This window comes from Pteropus vampyrus, unplaced genomic scaffold, assembly GCF_000151845.1.
Source record: "Pteropus vampyrus isolate Shadow unplaced genomic scaffold, Pvam_2.0 Scaffold120, whole genome shotgun sequence".
NCBI classification, from domain to species: Eukaryota; Metazoa; Chordata; class Mammalia; order Chiroptera; family Pteropodidae; genus Pteropus; species Pteropus vampyrus.
This window is the reverse complement of record NW_011888901.1, coordinates 5,015,152-5,022,236: the sequence shown is the minus strand read 5'-3', so window position 1 is coordinate 5,022,236 and position 7,085 is coordinate 5,015,152. Positions and strand designations below refer to the sequence as shown.

Below are 7,085 nucleotides of genomic sequence, written 5' to 3'. Positions count from 1 at the left end.
AAGGAATGACGCAATGGGGGGTTGCCTGGGTTTTCTCTGGCCTCGGCCCAGATTTGTAGGAAAAGAGTCAACAACCCAGAAGCCCCAACAAAAACCTGCTTTCTTCTTAACCAAAGGTTCAGGAAAGGGGCAGCCTAACAAGACAAAAAACTTTTTTTTTTTAAATTGTGGTAAAATATACATTACGTATACATAAAATTTATCATCTTAACCATTTTTATAGTTCAGCGGTCCTCAAGTACATTCACATTGTTGTGCAACCATCACCGCCATCAACTCCAGAATACTTTTCATCTTGAAAAATTGAAATTGTACCCATGAAGCAATAATTCCCCATTCTCCTCCCACACACACACAGCCCCTGGCAACCACCATACTATTTTCTGTTTCTATAAATTTGACTACTCTAAGTACATCATAAAAGTGGAAACTTACAGTTCTTGTATTTTTTTGTGACTGCCTTATTTCACTTAGCATAATGTCTTCAAAGTTCATCCATGTTGTAACATGTGTCAGAATTTCCTTTCTTTTTAAGGCTGAAAATAATTGATCACATATATGCCACATTTTGTCTCTACATCCATTAATGGGCACTTGAGTTATTGTGAATAATACTACTATGAACATGTATGCACAAAATCTCTTCAAGACCCTGCTTTCAATTCTTTTGGATATGTACTCAGAAGTGAAATCACTAAAACAAATGGTAATTCTATTTTTAATTTTCTGAGAAATCACCATACAATTTTCCATAGTGGCTGCACCATTTTACATGCAGGAAAGCACAAGGCTTCTAGTTTCTCCACATCCTTGTCAAAGCTTATTATTGTCTGGGACTTGTATTTTCTCTTCCTTTTTCCCTCTTTCTCTCTCTTTCTTTCTTTCTTTCTCTCTTTCTTTCTCTCTCTCTCTCTCTTCTTTCTTTTTTTCATAGTAGTTGTCCTAACAGGTGTGAGAAGATATCTCATTGTAGTTTAATTTGCATTTCCTTAATGGTTAGTAATATTGGGCATATCCTTATTGGTCAATTGTATATCTTCTTTGGAAAAATGTTCAGATTTTTTACTCATTTTAAAATCAGATTGTTTGGGGTTTTTGTTGTTGACTTGTAGAAATTCTTTATGTATTCTAATTCTTTATCAGATATATGCCTTCAGATTTTTTCTCCTATTCTATGGGTTGCTTTTTCACTCTAACAATTATGTCTTTTGATGTACAGATGTTTTTAATTTCAGTGTAGTCTAATTCATCTATTTTCTCTTTTGTTCCCTGTGCTTTCTGTGTCATATGCAAGAAATAATTGATAAATCCAATGTCATGACACTTTTTTTTCTTCTAAGAGTTTTATAGATTTATTTCTTATCTTCAGTTCTTTGATCTATTTGGAATTAATTTATATATAGTTTAAGTTTCCAGCTCCACTCTTTTGCATGTGGATATTCAATTTTCCCATCATCATTTGTTGAAGACTGTTCTTGGCACTCTTGTGAAAAATCATTTGACCACATATTTTAGGGTTTATTAAGACAGAAAACATTTAGTCAATAACTGCCCGACTCCAGTCGAATACCATATTAAAAAAATATGGCCCCACCCTAAGCCCTGCCAGCAGAAGACATATGGGACCCTATATTTTCACCCAGGGCTGTAATGAGGAGCTCCAATATCCTGCTGGGTGGTGTCAGAGAAGGCCCAGTGTGAAGCCAGAACTTTCATTCCATCCTTGAGGCATTCCCTTTGATTCATGATTTATTGATTTCTAGTTTGATTCCATTGTGGTCAGAGAAAACACAGCATGATTTGAATTCTTCTAAATTTATTGAGGTTTCTTTTATGGTCCAGATGTTCTGTGGGCCCTTGAATGTGTATTCTGCTGCTGTTGGGTGGAGTGTTTTATAAATGTCAGTTGGATCCTGGTGGTTGATGGTGTTGAGTTATTCTGTATCCTTGCCGATTTGATGCCTAGTTGTCAATTGCTGAAAGAGAAGTGTTGAAATCTCCAACTATAATTAAAGATTTATCTATTTCTCCTATCAGTTGCATCAGTCAGTTTTTGCTTCACATATTTTAACTCTGTTGTTTGGTGTATCCACATTTAGTTTTGCTGTGTCTTTCTGGTGAATTGATCCTTTTATCATTATATGATGTCCTCTGTGTCTCTGATAATTTTCTTTGCTCTAAAGTCTACTTTATCTGTGATATTAATATAGCCACTCCTGCTTTCCTTAATTACTGTTTTCATGATTTATCCTTTTCCATCTTTTTGCTTTCGAATTAGCTATATCATTATATTCAAAGGAAGTTCCTTAAAGACAGAATGTAGTTGGGTTGTGTCTTATAATTGACTCTGCCAGTCTCTGTCTGTTAATTGGTATATTTAGATCTTTTATATTTAGTGTAATATATGTTACATTGATATTTAGGGCTTAAGTCTGCCAATTCGTTGTTTTATTTTCTATTTGTACTCTATTTTTCATTTCTCTGCTTTCCTTTCTTTCCACTTTCCTGAACTTTATTAAAGAAAAAGCAATGATGGTAAATCTCTAGACCATAGTCCATTTTCTGGGATTCTTCCCTTAAAATTGTGACATTTGATTTTTAAATACACGCCAGGGCATAATGGTTCCCAATTATACTAAGTAGATGAGAGGTCGAAATCTTTAAATGTTCATCTTCCACCTTTCCCCAGTCCGTGGTCTGTCTTTGGATTGGCAATAATTGCCCTAACATCTACTATGGCTTCATTAATTTTTGTCTCTAGCTCCCTGTGCATTTCTATATGCAGCAATCTCAGAATTTGAGCAGCTTCATTAAGAACTGCCTCTCCTCTGTCAAAACCAAGCATATGCTTGTCTAAAACAACAGGCAAGCTTCTTTTGTTTGATTTGCTTTTGCAACTGTATCCTGTGTTAGGCGCTCCTGGACCAAAATGCAAATTGGCTTAAGAATAATTGGGTAATCATCATGAAGCTGAATTTGAAGAAAGTAAGGCAGAATCATAACATCAGTCTTAAAATCAGGATTTTTACCTCCCAATTGATCAACAGCTCTCCATTTTTAGCTGCATTGTCAGCATTTTTTTTGTATTATCAGGTACGAAGTCCTTGTATCTTTCAGCATTATCTCCATATTCAAGTCTAACAACTTAACCAAGAAGCCAGTCAATTGCTTCTTATTAATATTGAACCCGAAAGGACAATTAACATCTCTAAGACACTTTTCAAAGAACTTGGGCCAGTCACTGCTGTGGATATTTCTTAAATTACCTCTGTCTTCAGTCTTGTAGTTTCTGATTTTCTGGTCTTCAAGCCAAACAAGAAAGTTTCTAAATTCTGTCTCATCTTTGTAGTTGAAGCTGACAGGGAAGTGGTAGTCAAGGGCCATCAGCTTGCATCGGAACATAGTCCCTGCTTCTTGTTCTAGTCTCCCCGGCTTTGGCCGGGAGAGGACAGAGCTCTCTTTCTTTTTCCTTCCTTCCTGTGGGTTACTTGAACATTTTTAGAATTTTGTTTGTATTTACCTATAGTGTTTTTGAGTATATCTTTTTGTATAGCATTTGCAACAGTTACTCTAGATGTTGTATTACATACACATAACTTACCACAGTCTATTGGAATTGACATTTCACCAGCTTGACTGAAGTATAGAAACCTTATCTTCCTTTACATCCTATTTATATCATAATTGCCTTAAATATTTCCTCTGCATACTCTTAGAACCACACCAGTGTTACAGTTTTTGCTTCATCTGTCAAGCATAATTTAGAAAACTCAAGAGAAGGGAAGTCTATATCATTTACCCATATTTTTACTTTCTATTTTCTTTCTTTCTTTATGATATTCTAAGATTGTTTCTTTTATCATTTCCTTTGTGTTTAGAGATATTCCCATTCTGTATAGAGAAGTTAGTCATTCATTTAAGGTAGATGCGCGGGTGACATCTTAGTTTTCTTCATTTGGAAATGTCTTGATTTCTCCTTCCTTGCTGAAAGATATTTTTGTTGAGTACAGAATTTGGGGTAACAGTTCTTTCTTTCAGTATTTGAAATTATATATGTATATATATATTGTGCCATTCTATTCTGTCCTTCATGATTTCTGAGGAGAAATCCACTGTTAATTTGAATTGTTTTGCCCTATGAGTAAGGTATCATTTTTCTGTGGCTGCTTTCAAGATTTTTTCTTGGTCTTTAGTTTTCAGAAGTTTGATTATGATGTGTCTTAGAATGGATTTCTTTGTTTGTTTGTTTGTTTGTTTTTCTGTTTAGGATTCAGTCAGCTTCTTGATTCTATAGGTTTATATCTCTTGTCAAATTTAACAATTTTCAGCCTTTTTTTTTTTTTTTAGTATTTTTTCAGCCCCAACCTCTTTATCCTCCTCTTCTGGGACTTTAGTGACATGAATGTTAGGTCTTTTGCATAGATCCACATTTGTTTCTTTTTATACCTTTATTTATTTGCTGAGTTTTTCTGTTTCTTTGGTGAGGCTTGCTATTTTTTCATTTGTTTCAGGTGTGTTTATAATTGCTTATTGAAGCATTTCTATCATGGTTGCTTTAAAATCTTTGTCAGACAATTCTAACATCTCTGTCATCTCAGAGTGGTGACATCTAGTGATTGTCTTTTTTATTCATTTAGATCTTCCTGGTTCTTGGTATGATAAGTAATTTTTTATTTAAATTTTTGTATTATGTTCTGAGACTCTGAATTTTATTTAAACTTCCTGTTTTAGTTGGCTCTCTCTGATACCAGAGGGGTAATGATGGGCACTGCTAGGTGGAGGTAAAGGGGTAATGATGTGCACTGCTAGGTGGAGGTAAAGCCCAGGTTCCAAAGATACTTGAAAGAGGCTTCTCTTTGTTGCTGGACAAGGACGGGAGTTCCAGCTCCCATGTGGTCTCCACTGACACTGAGTAGGTGTGGGTGGGTGGTGTCATTACCAATGGGAGATAGTGAAAGTCCTGACTTTCCACTAGGCTTCTTCTGATACCACCCCAGTGCATGGGAGCGAGGACACAGGGAAGAGGGATACCTCATTACTTCTGGGAGGGGATAAAAGTCCCAGTTCCCTACTTGGCCTTCTCTAACACTGGTCCAGCATGGTTGTTTGGGCATCTTGTTACAGCCCCGCAAGAGTGGTAGTCTAAGGTCACTTGGCTTTGCTAACAGGGTTGAGAGTCTTTTATATATTATGAACACAAGTCTCCTATTTTCATTTACTTAATAGTGTCTTTTGAAGAACAGAAGTTCTAAATTTTGATAGACGCCAATGTATCAATTTTTCATATTATGAACTGTCCTTTTGCCTAACCCAGGTAACAAAAATGTTCTCCTAGAAATTTCATAGTTCTGGATTTACATTTATATCTACAATCCATTTCAAGTCAATTTACATATTTGTAATGTATGGATTGAAGTTTATTTATTTATTTATTCATTCATTCATTCGTTTATTTATTTATTTTTTTTGCATATGTATGTCCAATTGTTATAGCACCAGTTGTTAAAAAGACTATCCTTTTGCCATTGAACTGCCTTTGCACCTTTGCTGAAAATCAATTGGCCATATACGTGTAGGTCTATTTCTGGACTCTCTGTTCTGTTCATTGATCTATGTGTCTATTTCGTTGCCAATACCACCGTTTTATTTGCTGTACCTTTAAAGAAATCAGGTCATATAAGTACTCTGATTTTGTTCTTCTTCAAAATCGTTTTGGTATTCTAGTTCCCTAGCCCAGACGCCTGCCTGTGGCCCACAGCACCTCTCACCCTGCTGCCTGCTGAAAGACTATCCTCGTCCTGTCCTACCACCTGCCCCTGGATGTGAACTCTCAGGTTATTTCACTCTCTTCTGTCCATCATTTTCCGCAGCTGCACCAAGTGGTTGCCATGGTTTCCTCATTCTTCCCTAGCTCTCTCTCACATACTCCCATTCCTCTGGGCCCCACCACTGACTTCCTTCCAGGTTAAGCCTTCATGGTCTCAAGCTCCCAGCCTCCCACACTTTTCACTGAATATGCCAGCTGGCCTTTCCACTTACAGGCCTGGTCTAACCATGTGGTTTCTTGGAACTCAGACCCTCAGACCGTCTCCACTTTCGTCGAGTTGAAACTTTGCCTGCCCAGGGGAGAGAACACAGGCTTGGAGTCAGAGAGACTGGATTTGGCCTTAGCCATGTCCCCTCTGACAGCTAAACCACATTGTCCTTGTGGCCAAAGTGGAGTGGCTGAACTGACCTGGAGGGATGTGATGTAGAGAGTTTGGAAGATTCTCCACACACACTCTGCCTCTCCCGCCGTCTTCTGTCTGTCTTCTCCATGTTGGCCAAGGGGAGGCCCTTGTGGCAGGTGCTGTTGGCTGTTTGCAGGTTGCACAATAGGGTTGAGGAGTTTCCTCTCAAATAGGGCCCCAGAGTGGCCTGTCATCTGCCTTTAGGCCTGGGCTTTGAAGAGCCCTGTCAAGGCCATCTTTCCTGGACTGCGGGCCTGGACAGACTCTACACTGGACACCCTCCTGGCACAGTCACCTCACTACTCAATCATGGGTGAGCCACATCAAAAATAGTTCAGGTAAGAAGTGTGACTGACTCTTGAATTGAGAGAGCTTGGTCTGTCTCATGACCTTTTGAATTGCTGCCCATGTCATGACACGGGGAGGAAGCTTTATCATTAAGAGAACACAGTGATGTGCACAGAGAGGTGGTGGCCATTTGTCCAGTAAATGCATGTCTGTGAATAGCCCCTTTTCTCCACCTATAATAATCCATGCATGCATTCACTCATTGATTCATTGGTCCCAGAGACACGCTCTGGGCCAGGCCTATGGGGGTGGAGGCCGAGGACTCAGAGAAGGTAAAACCCAGGATTAGCCTCAAGAAGTTCATCATCCAGTGCAGATATTGCCCACCCTTCAGGATCCACCTGAAAATCACCATGATTATGGGCACTCAAACACTCATGTAGAGAAGGGAGCACTGGCTGAGGGTGGAGATGGGAGTGAAGTGTAAAGGGGTCACCACAGGAGGGCCACACATTCACCTTCCTCACAATGACTTGCTGTCTCTCCCTCTCAGTCCTCTAGTCAAGC

The 7,085-nt window shown here is 38.5% G+C and overlaps 1 pseudogene; it reads right to left on the bottom strand.

Annotated features, from left to right (window-relative positions):
• Positions 1–2,668: 2,668 nt before the first annotated feature.
• LOC105296143 lies at positions 2,669–3,402 on the bottom strand (annotated as a pseudogene).
• Between the last annotated feature and the right edge of the window lie 3,683 nt (positions 3,403–7,085).